The sequence below is a fragment of the Lissotriton helveticus genome, chromosome 11 (assembly GCF_964261635.1).
Source record: "Lissotriton helveticus chromosome 11, aLisHel1.1, whole genome shotgun sequence".
NCBI lineage: Eukaryota > Metazoa > Chordata > Amphibia > Caudata > Salamandridae > Lissotriton > Lissotriton helveticus.
In genome coordinates this window covers 596,450,202-596,464,257 of record NC_136072.1, presented here as the reverse complement: position 1 = coordinate 596,464,257, position 14,056 = coordinate 596,450,202, and the positions used below count along the sequence as shown (strand labels likewise).

The 14,056-nt window shown below is 45.5% G+C and overlaps 1 protein-coding gene across 2 annotated transcripts in view; it reads right to left on the bottom strand.

Annotated features, from left to right (window-relative positions):
- The window catches only part of RASA2 (RAS p21 protein activator 2), a 555,017-nt gene that overhangs the window by 188,895 nt on the left and 352,066 nt on the right, over nt 1–14,056 (bottom strand). The window lies entirely within an intron of this gene.

Sequence of the window (14,056 nt, the reverse complement as noted above, 5' to 3'; positions counted from 1 at the left end):
TGCCTCTGTAGGCCCCTCTAAAGAAACCCTTGGAAGCAGAGGGCTGATTGTTGCCCTTGTATAGTGTAGAGGCAGTGTCTGAGGAGGTATTCATAGACCCTCCATGATAAAAGGAGCGCCGAAAGGAAGCACGGCCAGAAGGAGACTGTAGTGCTCCCATAGATTTTGCCACGTCTGTGTCCTTTTTCATTTTTTCTAAGGACGTATCTACTACAGGACCAAAGAGGTGTTGTTTGTCAAACGGCGTGTTAAAAGAATAGAAGCTTGAACTTCTGGTTTGAACCCAGAAATTCTTAACCATGCATGTCTTCTTAGTAGCATGCTGGTGTTGACGGCTCTAGCCACAGTGTCAGCCGCATCTAACACTCACCTAATTGAATTATTAGAGATGAGCCTTCCTTCTTGTACTAGGTCCTGAGCTTTGGATAATCCATCTCATCAGGCAGGTATTCGAGCAATTGCTCCATTTCATCCCAATGCGCCCAATCGTCCCTGGCTAAAAGTGCTAGGGTGTTAGAAATGCGCCAGAAGTTTGCAGCTTGGTGGGCTACTCTTTTCCCAGAGGCATCTATCAATTTAGACTCTATGTCCAAAGGTGGAGCATCTCCTGATGTTTGCGAATTGGCCTGTTTACGGGCATTAGAAACCACTAAAGAATCTAAGGGTAACTGGCCCTGGATATAAACTGGATCTGATGGTGCAGATTTAGATTTTTTGTCAAACCTGGGGGTGAAAATACGTGCCCAACAGGATCCTTAAATATGTAATTCACATGTCTTAACATACCCTTGAGCATGGGGAATGAGTGAGTGGAACTACTAAGAGTTTCAAAAAGGAAATCCTCCTCCTCTAGGGATTCTTTGTGTAATTGAACCCTATGATAATCAGCAGCTCTGCTTAATAGTTCTATATAGCCTACATAGTCGTCTGGTGGAGAAGGTTTAGTAAAATAAAGATCAGGATCGGTACCCGAGTGAAAATCTGTTATAATCCTTACAAGGGTCTGCAGGAGCAGGATCATTGTCCCCATCCCTGTCATCCTAATCATCAGGTGTATATGGTGGTGGTGAATTAGTAGGGGTAATTAACAAGTGTTGTGTTTTAGGGGAAGGAGTTGATGGAGGAGGAGGAGAAGGGTTAGTACCAACATGTTTCTTATTTAAAGAAATGTGATAGGCTTCCTTTGACTCGTTTAAGTGGCAATTTGGTCGCAATATGTCCAGTTTTTTGATTGATGTACAGTTCCTGTTGTTTCGGGTCCGGTTTTGACGGCGGGACATCGACACGCGTCGCAGTCCTGTTCGTTGTGCTCCGGAGATAAGCACAAGTTGCACACTTCGTTTGAGTCAGTGCGCGGGAACTTCACGTGGCATCAAGGACAGAATTTGAATGGAGTCTGTTCTATCGACCGAGATGGAACGACGCGGGTAGGCCAGACGGCCTGCCACGAGCTACCCAATCAAAAAGAGCTTTTGTATTTAATACGATATGCGGAGAAATGGAAATACGCAATCGAAAAAAATACTATTGAGGGTAAGTGGATTGCGCACCGAGGGGAACCTGAGAGACGGTGTCGAACCAGAGCACACCGATTTACGTCCGAACCCGATGGCGGAAAAATACAATCTAACAATGGGAGTTGATGCCCATGCGCACTATCACCGAAAGGAAGAGTCACCTACCTCGTGACTGGAAAGACTTTTCGAAGAAAAATAAAATGCAAACATCCGTATCCAACACTAGATGGCTGGAGTATGCAAAGCATGTGATCTACAGCTCTCATGCCGCAAACACATAGCTTTCCCTTTCCTGGGAAAAAGTTACAACAATGTTTGACAGAAAAGGTAGGTCAAACAAGCAATGGCAAAGCCAATATGTTTGGTCTTTTAGACGTATTGGCTTTGCCAATGGTTTTTACTAGCGATACCGCATTTAACTTGCTGTGCAGTACGTTAAAGAGGAAATTAAAAAAGGTACTATAACGCAGCCACATCATTTTGTAGGCGTGCTCACCACACATAGGAGTGCCTACAAAAAGAGACCGCTCTTTTTTTTCTTTTTCCTTAGTGTAAATACAATCTCTGTGGCATCATTAACCAGGTGTTTGAGGTATGCCAATGCTTTACAAAACTATTGATAATGTAAAATCGATAATATGTAAAATCAGCATAAATAATTATGGGCATCATGAAAATAAAAAGTCAGAAAAGTGCACACACAGGTATATGTCCTTGTACTGGTGCATACTTCCAACTTTTAGGATTTCACAATAGTATACAGAAGTAGGCATGGAAACTGTACTCTTAAAAAAAGTTTGTGAATCTGATTTTTGCAAAAATCTACTGGACGACTGCAGATCACCTTTCTTTAGACCCTGTTTGCTTCTCACTGGAAAACCTACTCCTGTCCCTTGCCGAGAGTACATTTAAATGTTTTACCAAGTGGGAAGAGACTGGAGAGGAGTTTACGAATAACCTTAAACATGTAAACATGCACAGACTCCCAAGAAATTCCAAACCTGGGACTACCACTTTTCACACTACTACATCAGTTTGTGGAAAGGCGACAAAATTACAGCTTTGCTACAATCCAAATCCTGATAAAACATGACCACTGGCATTATCAGAGGGTACAAGGCTAAGAAAAATCCCAGATATAATGAGTACTGCCATCCTTTATCACCTCAGAGCAATGCTCCAAAAATGACAAGTGAATGCGCATTAGCAGGATTTCAGAGTAGGTTTCTGAAGCATCTAGTCCCTTGCATAAGTAGATATTTAATAAAACAACATTAACCTTTAAAACATAAATAAACTTTACCAATCAGTCTAACAGGAGAGCATCACGATTTCAAAAAATGAAGCAAACTCTGAACGAACACGGTCTAATGTTTTCTTGGCAACCCAAAAATAAAAAAAGAGTCCGAAACTCTCATGCATTAAAAAGTGACTGAGCTTGTTCTTTATCTCGCATGTGCAACATGGAAGATCATCGGCATACGCAAGCTATTTTGCTTCAGATGGCACACAACAGAGGTAATGGTGATCAAGAGGCTTCCATTCCAAAGCGGACTTCGAAGTTGATGCAGGATATGAGGCTAGATCCCTCCTTGCTTGTTCAAACAGATCCTTGTAGCTGTGTTGCCTTTGCATTTCAGATGTTATGGTGACATCTTCCCTTGAGAGGTGCAGCTTCCATGTAAGACCCATTGGGTCCCCTAGCCATATTGTGAAGAATCAATAGTGATTGTTATCAGGGTCATCTATGCCTGTAATGGCTATCCTTCCTACAATTTGAACTCCTTAGTCCACCACAAATAAACTCCAGCACCCGAGAGATAACTGCATTTTTCGCCTTGACTTTAGAACCTTGAGTGGGTTTTTCAGAGAACTTCGCCATTGTAAAATACAGAGGAACTCATCAGTCAAAGATTACCAGGCAGGTAAACCAGGCTATTTACAAATCAGTCAAAAACTGTTCTCCACAAGTGCATTAAATTACAGATTTGTTTTCACTACCAATTTTAGTAACAAAAAAAATAATACACTTCCAGAAGGCATCTTTCAAATAGAAAAAAGTGGAAAGTGCCTAGGGAAGCTGAATCCAGTGTGCTTCTGAAAGCTGGAAAACAATACAAAGCAGGAATTGTATGGGGAAGACATGGGACCAACGGAGTCTAGGTATACAAATGGGCATGCATGCTGCAATCCACGGAAAGTTATGAAATTGCTGCTTTTTGGGTATGCTTTATCCAGCTGTGCCTGCAGCTTTAAATATTCACAACTATCTGAAATGAAGGGGAAGCAATACGGGGAAGCAAAATAACAATAGAAGCTTATTTTGAAGTTCATTTTGGATCTACCACAGAATGTCAACTTACATATTTTTTATGGAGTATTAAATCACATATACAAGACTGAAGGCGTCAGAGCGCTTTCAATCAAGTAAAGCATAATAGCATATGAATGACAATGTATGTAGCAACAAAATGCACATACCAGTCAAGCTGTATGTTGGTGCTCATAATACTGTTCAGGTTAAAGTCCAGGATCACAGCTTGATTAGGGTTATTGAGTTATCTTTGGAAGTAGAGCTGGAGCAATTGTTGTTTTGGATCCTGTCTGAATGCCTCAAACAATGGGTTTGTGAGTATAGAGGAGGAAAATGAGTTCCAGATTTTTGGGTCATTATTGTAGAAACACTGGGCTATAAGTTCTGTCTCTCTTGGAGGTCTATGGCAGGACCGGAGGCTCAGATTATGCTTTTCTTCCTTCGCTTTATTTCTATATCAAACACACAGCAGCCAGAAAAGCAGTAAAGATGACTTTTTCTTCAACAACAGAAAGAAAAACACCATTTCATCTCAACAGAAACAAGCAAATGAGTTTCATAAACATCAACTCCCATAAGTCCATGGGGTAATGCAGTAACAGAGTTCTTCCACACTGTCCATGAATCCTAGAAAGCTCCTCCATCTTGTGAAACCCTCCTCTTTCTTCGCTGCTGCGCAGCCAGTTTAGTTCTTTTTCCATATCTCTGAGGTTGCTTTGTTGATTTCGGTGCTAATTGTGGTTTATAAAGGGTATTATTGGTCTGTTAGCTGACGGGCATGCATGTCTCTACGTATTTATTGAGTGACTGTGTTTGTTTGCAGATTTCATTTACGGCCGCAGGAGCATTTCCTCGCTCCTTACAGGGCCGACCCACTTGCGGCGGTGTTTGTTGCCCGCCAGGGGGAGCCCGCGCGTCTCGTTGCTCCCGCGGCACGGTTTTTTAGGTCTCGCGACCTATCAATGCGCGCATGCGCATTGAGCGGAGCGAGAATTCAAGTGCTCAAAATGCTCGTGAAACCAAGGGTTTCTTCGTGCGGTTTTCTTTGAGTTCACGTGAATCACGTGACCAAACAAGCATGCGCATCAGCCTCCCTCCCTCCCAATTGCATTTTTTCACGGCCGCACAGCACATCAAAGGGCTTCTCCCAGCGTGTGCTGTGCGGCTTCTCCTCCCCTAATTATTCATGGCTGGCCAGTGGCCGGCCGTACTTTGTTTCCCTTTACGCTCTTGTTATTCTTGTTATTCTTGCCTGCTTTATTTATTTCTCTGTTTATAACCCAAGAAGACATCCTTGCCAAACTCCTTTTACCGACCTTTCCAAGCTTTGTCTTACCATACCACAACCGTACATTGAAGGGTTTGTTACATCTTCTCACCATCTTTTCCACTATCTATGGGTAAGTGTCTGCTTGCAGCCCAGCTGGATGACCTTAACTGAAAACACTTAATGAGAAGAGAAGTCCTGCCACACTTCTCCTCCCCTTGCTCGCATTCCCGCCCCCCCACCAGGCTCTCCCGCCCCCATCCGGCTTCCCTCCACGCATCTTTCTATTCCCTTCTCGGGCGTCTCCATTGCTCACCAAAACACCCACGTGTTTGCACTGTCTCACTCCCTGATCGCCACCACTCTCGCTTGCTCCCCCCCACCCCACCTCTAGCCGTCACCGACTATCTCGCTCTCTTTCCTGCCTTTCGACTATCTCGCTCTCTTTCCTGCCTTCCTCTCTCTTTCTCTGACTCTCCGCGCTCTGGTGTGTTTCTTTGTCTGACTCCTTCTTTCCTGTCTGACTTTCTCGCTCTCTCTCTCTGTATCTGCTTCTCTCCTCCATTGGGCTCATAACACAGAGAGAGACCCCCAACAAACAGGCCGAGCGTTCTGCGGGGTTACCGCCCCCCACCAATCTGGGTCCGCAGCCCCTTATATACACCAGACCCAAACAATTCAGCGTGTTTGCAGCAGAAGCCTGCTTGTGCGCTATCGCGTTTCTTTCTACCCTTCACACTTATCTGCCATCAGGGCGCACAGCGCCCCCTCCTCAATTTACTGTTTGTTATCAGACTCCGTAAGGACTCACAGCCGCAATGCTGTGAGCTACACAGCACACTCCGTGCACGATTATTTTTCTGTACGTCCCTGATCACCGCAGAGGTACGGCAGGCGCTTCAAACCAGCGATTTCAAGATTTTTAAGTCCTTGCCAATTCTTTCATTCCTAATGTCTTCGTTTCTCTTGCACGTTTGGTTAGAAATCAAAGAAAATCAGCTTCACAAAAAAGGATTTATATAATTAGCAGACTGAATTTCCGTTTGTTCTTGCATGGTGCTGTACCATGCCATAAGGCACTTGGTACAGGCACACAAACCCACACACACAACCACACACACACACACACAACCCCCCCCCACACACACACAACCCCACACACACACAACCCCCCACACACACAACCCCCCCCCCCACACACACACACACACAACCACACACACAACCACACAACCAATAGCATAGCATAACAAAACATAGCATAGCATAACAAAACATAGCATAGCATAACAAAACATAGCATAGCATAACAAAACATAGCATAACAAAACCTAGTATAGCATAACAAAACACAAACATAACAAAACTCAAACAACATAGCATAACAAAACACAACAAAACATAGCATAGCACAACAAAACATAGCATCACAAAGCATAGCATAACAAAACATAGCATAGCATAACAAAACACAACAAAACATAGCATAACAAAACAAAGCTTAGCATAGCATAACAAAACATAGCAGAACATAGCATAACAAAACATAGCATAACAAAGCATAGCATAGCATAGCAAAACATAGCACAACAAAACATAGCACAACAACACATAGCATAGCAAAACAAAGCATAGCATAATAAAACACAACAAAACATAGCATAGCATAACAAAACATAGCTTAGCATAACAAAGAATAGCACAGCAAAACACAACATAGCATAGCATACAAAGCATAGCATAACAAAACACAACAAAACATAGCATAGCATAACAAAACAAAGCATAGGATAGCAAAACTAAACATAGCATAGCATACCAAAACAAAGCATAGCATAGCATACCAAAACAAAGCATAGGATAGCAAAACAAAACAAAGCACAGGATAGCAAAACAAAACAGCATAGCATAACAAAACACAACAACACATAGCACAACAAAACATAGCATAACAAAACATAGCAAAACACTACAAAACATAGCATAGCTTAACAAAACACAACAAAACATAGCATAGTAAAACTAAACAAAACATATCATGGCATAATAAAACATAGCATAGCATAACAAAACAAAACATAGGATAGCAAAACAAAACATAGCATAGCATACAGCATCACTCAGCACCACCACAGCATCACTCATGGGCACCACAACATCACTATGGGCTACCACAGCATCACTGAACGCCACAGCATCACTCGTTCGCCACCACAACATCACTCGGCACAACCACAACATCACTCGGCGACACCACAACATCACTCGGCGACACCACAACATCACTCGGCGCCACCACAACATCACTCGGCGCCACCACAGCATCAATCTGTGCAACCAATCAACAACAACTGGTTCAAATATGTTCTCTCAATTTTTCAAGCTTTATTACAAATGTCACAAAAAGATGTTAATATTTCACTTCTGTTCTTGGATTTTTGTCACAATAAAATACCCTAAACATAATCTTCACAAAGTTATTTACAAAATTTAGGCTATTGCCATTATAAATTACAATAACTTTTATTTAAAAAAATTAAAAAACATTGTTATTTGTAATATCAATACATGTAAGTCACGTACATACAACACATATTGCATTACAAATGCTATAGGTATCAAATTTGCAAAAGTTATAACTATTGGCAGTGTAAATGACAAAGCTATTAATTTCGCTACTTTCAAAACCAACACACAAAAAAAAAAAAAATTGTAATTTACAATACCAATAGCTCAAACTTTCCTAATGCGAGACCTATTGGCAACGCCAGTGCTGGTCTTCAAAAGGAACCGCGCTGAGGGAGCAGAGTTCGCCAGACCCTGCCCCCCGCCGCCACACCATGAACGCCCTTCGGGGTCCGTATTGTCCCGCAAATACAAATCTTTACGCCCGCTGGGGTCCGTATTACGGAGGTTTTCTCCGAAAATCGCCTCCGGCCAGAATTGTGCACCTGTTCCGTTTTTTGCTCAGCGCGCTGGGTGGCGGTTAGGCCTTGTCAGGGTCTGAGGGCATGCGCGCTCAGGGTGTGTGTGCCACCCACGGCGGCCTGCCCGCGTTGAAACCTTTGCAGCTCTTTGATCTGCCCCAAAATTTGACCTAGGCGATGCCGGTCCACATATACCTTTAAAAAATAGATCTTTCATTGGGGACTTTCTTTCCTTTTTTGCCTTAATCTAAGCGCTGTTTGCCCATATAGTGAGAGACTTACGCTCCTGCAGTATAGTAGACCCCCCCCCTACTGAGTACCCTGAGGCAAGATGGAGCAGAGGAGCTATTATGAGGCGGAGGAAGCTACACAATACTTGGCTCTAGACGGTGACTTCTTTGAAGCGGTAGATAGCTCCATTTCAGGTGTGTTAACGAAGTGGTGGCCCCTGTGGAGGAGCGCCTTTCCAACCGCATTGTAGCGGATTGGGCTAAATTGGCACAGGCCCATCTGGGTGTTGTTCCCCCGCACCAGCTTCTTTGCCGGAGGAGGGTGCCCCGCCCCCCAAGAAGGTATGTGGGGAGGATGGCTCGGAGGGGGCGCAAGGGGTGGACAAGGACACCTTCGAACGCTCGAAGAGTGCCTTCTTGGCCAAGTCCGTGCCACCTCCTTCTGCGCCTCCCCCACCACCAGAACCCACAGTTTCTACAGCACCTCCTTCCCAGTCTCAGGATGGGGGGGTTCCCCGACAGATACAGACGATGATGAGGGGTCTTCGCGTTCTTGGTGTCCAGCCAGTTCCACAAGCACGTTGCCTCAGGATGACACATGTATGCTGGACCCGGATGAGATTATGCATTCGCGCTCAGCAGTCTGGGCACCTGGGGACAAGGTGGCCAAGTTCGTGGCGGGACACCTCCGCAAGCCACTAGCGAACGAAGCACAGGGATGTCTCAGGGCGGAGTGTCCCCGTCCCACGTTAGAAGGAAAGGTAGCCCTCACTCCCGAACTAGATTCGAAAATGGCTACTTTCCTAGCTAAATATATGAAAGATCCCCGCAAGGGGATAGATCGCTCCTGCCAGGATAAGCTCTTGGACGCCATAGGCCAGACGACAAAAATCCTGGATATGGGGGAAGAGGCAAAGGTATTGGGTTCCACCATATCCCTAGACGTGCGGTCCAATTGGGCGCAGAGGGTAATCATTTTTATGGGGAATGCCAACTGCGCCCTATCGACAGAACGCCGGCGTTTCTTGCTGATATAGCTCGACCCAAAATTGGACAACTTGTCCTCTTCTGAGGCAGGCACTGTGGCTCAAGGTTTGCCTGTTTGAGGACCCTTTCGTAAAGGAATTGGGAACATTCGTAGCCACTTTTACTTCATTAGACAAGGCCCAATCCAACATAAAAAGGGTTTTCCAAACTCATTTCTCCCAAGGGGCCGGTCGCGGTAGGAGCCGCGCGACCGGCCGTGGTGGTCAGCAGACTGGTAACAGGGGACAAGGCTCCGGGCGAAGGCAGTACAAATCCTCGGCCAATTACAACAACTTTAACCCTACCACAGGTCAACATTTCTGAGGCCGCGGCGGCTTCAAGAACAACACCGGCGATGGACAGTCAGGCGGTAAGTGTCATACCTGCGGAGCAAGTGCGCATTGGGGGTCATTTGGCGGCCTTTCAGTACGCTTGGGCTCAACTTACGTCAGATGTTTGAGCCTTGCAGACCGCAAAGGGGTTTCACGTAGAATTTTACGTTCAGCCACTACAGGCAGAATTCCTAAAACCCATTTCTTTTTCTGTCCCCGATGCTCAGCTGATCGACAAGGAGGTGTCCGCACTGCTCAGGAAAGGGGTCATCTGTCGATCAACTCTGCACCCCAACGGTTTCCTCAGCAACATCTTTTTGGTGGAAAAGACCGACGGGGGCGACTTCCGGTGATCAACCTCAAAGAGTTCAATGGGTGGTTGGTTTACCGGCACTTCAAGATGCAGTGAATCCATCTTCTTCGGGATGTACTCCTGCCACACGATTGAATGGTCAGGTTGGACCTCAAGGATGCGTACCTGGTAGTTCCAGTTCATCCTTCCCATCTACGTTTTCTCCGGCAAGGTCAGGTGTACGAATTCACCGCCCTTCCAGTCGAGCTTTCTTTGGCACCTTGGTGCTTCACAAAAGTGCTTCACCCGGTGGTGTAGTTCTTGAGGGGTCAGGGAGTAAGGATGATTGTGTACTTAGATGACATCCTTCTCATGGCACAGTGTCCCCAGAATCTGACGTCTCATTTGCATCAGACGGTATCCCTCTTGGAAAGCCTGGGGTTTGTCATCAACGGGACAAAATCGGTCCTATCACCAACTCAAAGTCTGGTCTTTCTCGGATTCGTCATGGATTCCGTTCATTCCTCCTTGAGTCTCCCCTCTCGCAAGATGGCCAAGATCCGTCACACTTTGAGACAGACCATCTCCAGGCCCCAGACCTCCCTCCGTCAGATTGCCCGGGTGGTAGGTCTCCTTTCCTCTTCCATCCAGGCAATCTTCCCAGGCCCCCTTCATTATCGTGCCTTAAAGCGCCTGAAAGCGCATCACCTCAGGAAGGAGCTATCATATGATCAAGTAGTTCCCATTTCGGAAGAGGCCAAAGAGGAGAGGTCATGGTGGTTGACACACATGGAGGACTGGAATGGTCGAGCGATCTTCGGCTCGGCTCCGGACCTGGTCAGAGAATCGGATGCAAGCAGGTCCGAATGGGGTGCCCGTTGTGGAGAATTCTCCACAGGCGGCGTTTGGTCATTAGAGGAGCAGAAGTTGCATATCAACAGGAGCTTCTGGCGGGTTCATTCGCAGTAAGCTGTTGGACCAGGTACCAAGCGAGCTCGTTTGCACTGCTGAAGGACAGCGTCTCAGCGGTCCGTTATGTCAATCTCCTGGGGGTCCCCGGTCCCGAGCCTTGGCAGATCTCGCAAAGGAGTTTTGGGAGTATTGCTTTGCACACCAAGTCTCGGTGACAGCGGAGTACCTTCCAGGCCAAGCCAATCAGGTGGCGGATTGGCACTCCAGGCATCTGAAGGATTCCAGCCTGTGGAAGCTGGATGTTCTGGTTTTCAAATGGTTGAACGATCTCTGGGGTCCGTTCTCGGTGACCTCTTTGCGTCTCGTCTCAACCATCAGCTCTTCAGCTGGAGGCCCGATCCACTAGTGGAGGCCACGGACGCTTATCTCCAAGACTAGAGTCAGGAGAGGGGTTATGCCTTCCCACCGTTCTCGATGGTGGTAAGAACGGCAACCCGGATCCGGCTTCTGGAGGCAGATCTGGTGGTGGGGACGCCATGTTGGAGGTCTCAAGTTTGGTATCCAGCTCTTTTGGAACTTTCTTGGGATTTTCCAATCCTACTTCCCCCGCTTCCTTATCTTCTTCTGAATCAGGACAGGGAGCGACACCACCTCATTCTCCAAGATCTCTCCGCCTCTTGGTATTGAGGCTTTCAGGAGACGCTGGTCACTCCCAGGCCTTTCGGGTCAAAGTCTCTTGTCAAAGGCCTGGGCAGATAGTACATTGAAACGCTATTGGTCCGCGTGGACTAAGTGGATGCGTTGGTGTCTTCGACGGAACCTGGATCCCGTGGTCGCAGGCGTCGTTCCCATGTTAAACTTTCTGGCAGATTTGGCTACGGATGGTCTGGCTTACCGATCTATTAATGTGAGTCGTTTGGCGATCTCTGCAGCTCATTGTCCAGTAGACGGGCCCATATTGGGGAACATCCGTTCGTCTGTCGGCTCTTGCGGGGTATCCGTCTGTCGCTGCCCCCATTTCCTCGATACTCGGTCCTCTGGGACGTCAATTTGGTCTTGAATCTTTTCTTATCCTAGCAGCCTAATAAGTACCTTTCCTTGAAGGAACTGTCCGCTAAACTGGCCATGCTGATATGTCTGGTTTCCTGTCGCAGGGTTTCTGAAGTCCGTGCTTTAGACGTTACTGCGAGGGTCTTCTCCCCAGAAGGTGTTACATTCACAGTGGGTCGTCGTAGTCAGACTTTAGGATAATTTAATATCCAGCTTTTACGGATGTGCCCAAACTGTGTGTGGTGAACTGTCTAAAAACGTATGAGGAAATGACTCTTGAATTTCGCCCTCCGGGCGAACGGCAACTTCTTATTGCCTTACGAAAACCGCACAATGCTGTCTCCTTACCCACTATAGCCAGGTGGATGAAATGGGTGATACAAGAGGCGGGTATTGATACAAAACGGTTTGGAGCACATTCGGCTAGGGGCGCGATGGCCTCTAAGGCTTTCTCTCTAGAGGCTCGGTTGGAGGATCTTATGCGTGCAGCGGATTGGTCTTCCGATTCCACATTTAAGAGGTTTTACTTTAAACCGGTGGTGGATGTGGCTCAGTTGGAGGTAAGTAAGCTTTGAACTAGCATAATCCTGCCATAGAATCAAAATTTGGCTAGCATAGTAACGGTAAGTTTCAATTCTATTAAGGACACGGAGGCGAGGATTATCCCTCCCGTTGCACAGCTGGTGCGAACCCACCCGTATTTATGTAAGTAAGCTGGTTTTAAGCCTTTTTCTGTCAGTTGATTTGTTACCCGCATTGAAAGCTTTTATTACAAAAATGTTGGTGCTGTCATCTTGAGATTGTGATCAGGAATAATCTCACGTGGTTTCCTTACATTGCAGGAAATGATGGAGATAAGCAGGACCAATAACATTCAGTCATGACTTGCGCGAAGAAAGAGGAGGGTTTCACATGATGGAGGAGCTTACTAGGATTCATGGACAGTGTGGAAGGACTCAGTTACTGTATTACCCCATGGACCTATGGGCGTTGATGTTTATGGAAACATTTGCTTGTTTCTGTTGAGATAAATGATGTTGTTCTTTCTGCTGTTGAAGAAAAAAGTCAACTTTACTGCTTTTCTGGCTGCTGTGTGTTTGACATAGAAATAAAGCGAAGGAAGAAAAGCATAATCCTCACCTCCGTGTCCTCAATAGAATTGAAACGTACAGTTACTATGCTAGGCAAATTTCGATTCTGCACTCCAAATTTAGTTGCTGCACCAGAGGAGGTGAGCTTTTTGCATTAGGTACCTTGTGGAGCCCAGGGTATGCCTGTGCTCGTTATACAGGCTATTTTCTGAACATGCTAATAGGTCAGTGCTGGTGTTGGGTCTACAAAACTCTTCAATTCTATGAAAGCATTTGTGCATGAGAGTTTCCTTCAGAGGAGCTAGGTGCAGTTTAAGAATGCCTGTAGAAAGGGTACTCCCTTATTCAAGTCGTAATAGGACCAAAGACTGCAGGTTTTGATGTATTTTGTGAGTATAAAGTATTTAACTATTATGATGACTAGAAATATCACACAATTGATGATTTTGGGTTTAAAATCAAACAATTTAAGGGAGTTCATTCACAAGTGAGCAAGGTCTTTGCAGAGGGGACAAGTGTTGGAGTTCAGTCTTAACTGGATTTAGCTTTCAATGGGGGAAAGCCATCCAGCAGTAAATGCCATCTAGTATGTTTCCAAGCGAGTAAAATGCTTCTGGCAATGTCTTTTGGAGGTAGAAATTAGTACTATTTGCATACTTATGATATAACTTCAAATATTTCAGCAGCATTGTAAGAGGTTCAACATACAGATTTAAAACACCCAGCAAAATAACTGAACCTCGAGGTACCCATTACCCTAGAAATATGAGGAATGAGAGATTCTCACTTAGTTTTAGTACCTACAATGGTTGTCAAGATACTGTTAGGACCGTTCTATTTAATTCCATTCTTATTCTGGGGTGGTCAGAAGTAGGTTATGGTTGATTGGTGAATGCCATGGAGCAGACGAGGCGGATGAGAGGACAAGAATCATCACAGTCATATATACATAATCTTTAGTTAACAATCTGCAGTGCAGCTTTTTCTACTCTGCAGTCCACCTTGAAGCCAGACTGAAGATCACCAAACAGGTTGCAGCCAATTGTGAATTGACCAAGTTGAGCAGCTGTACAGCTTTAGTGGATTTTTGAAAGGAAA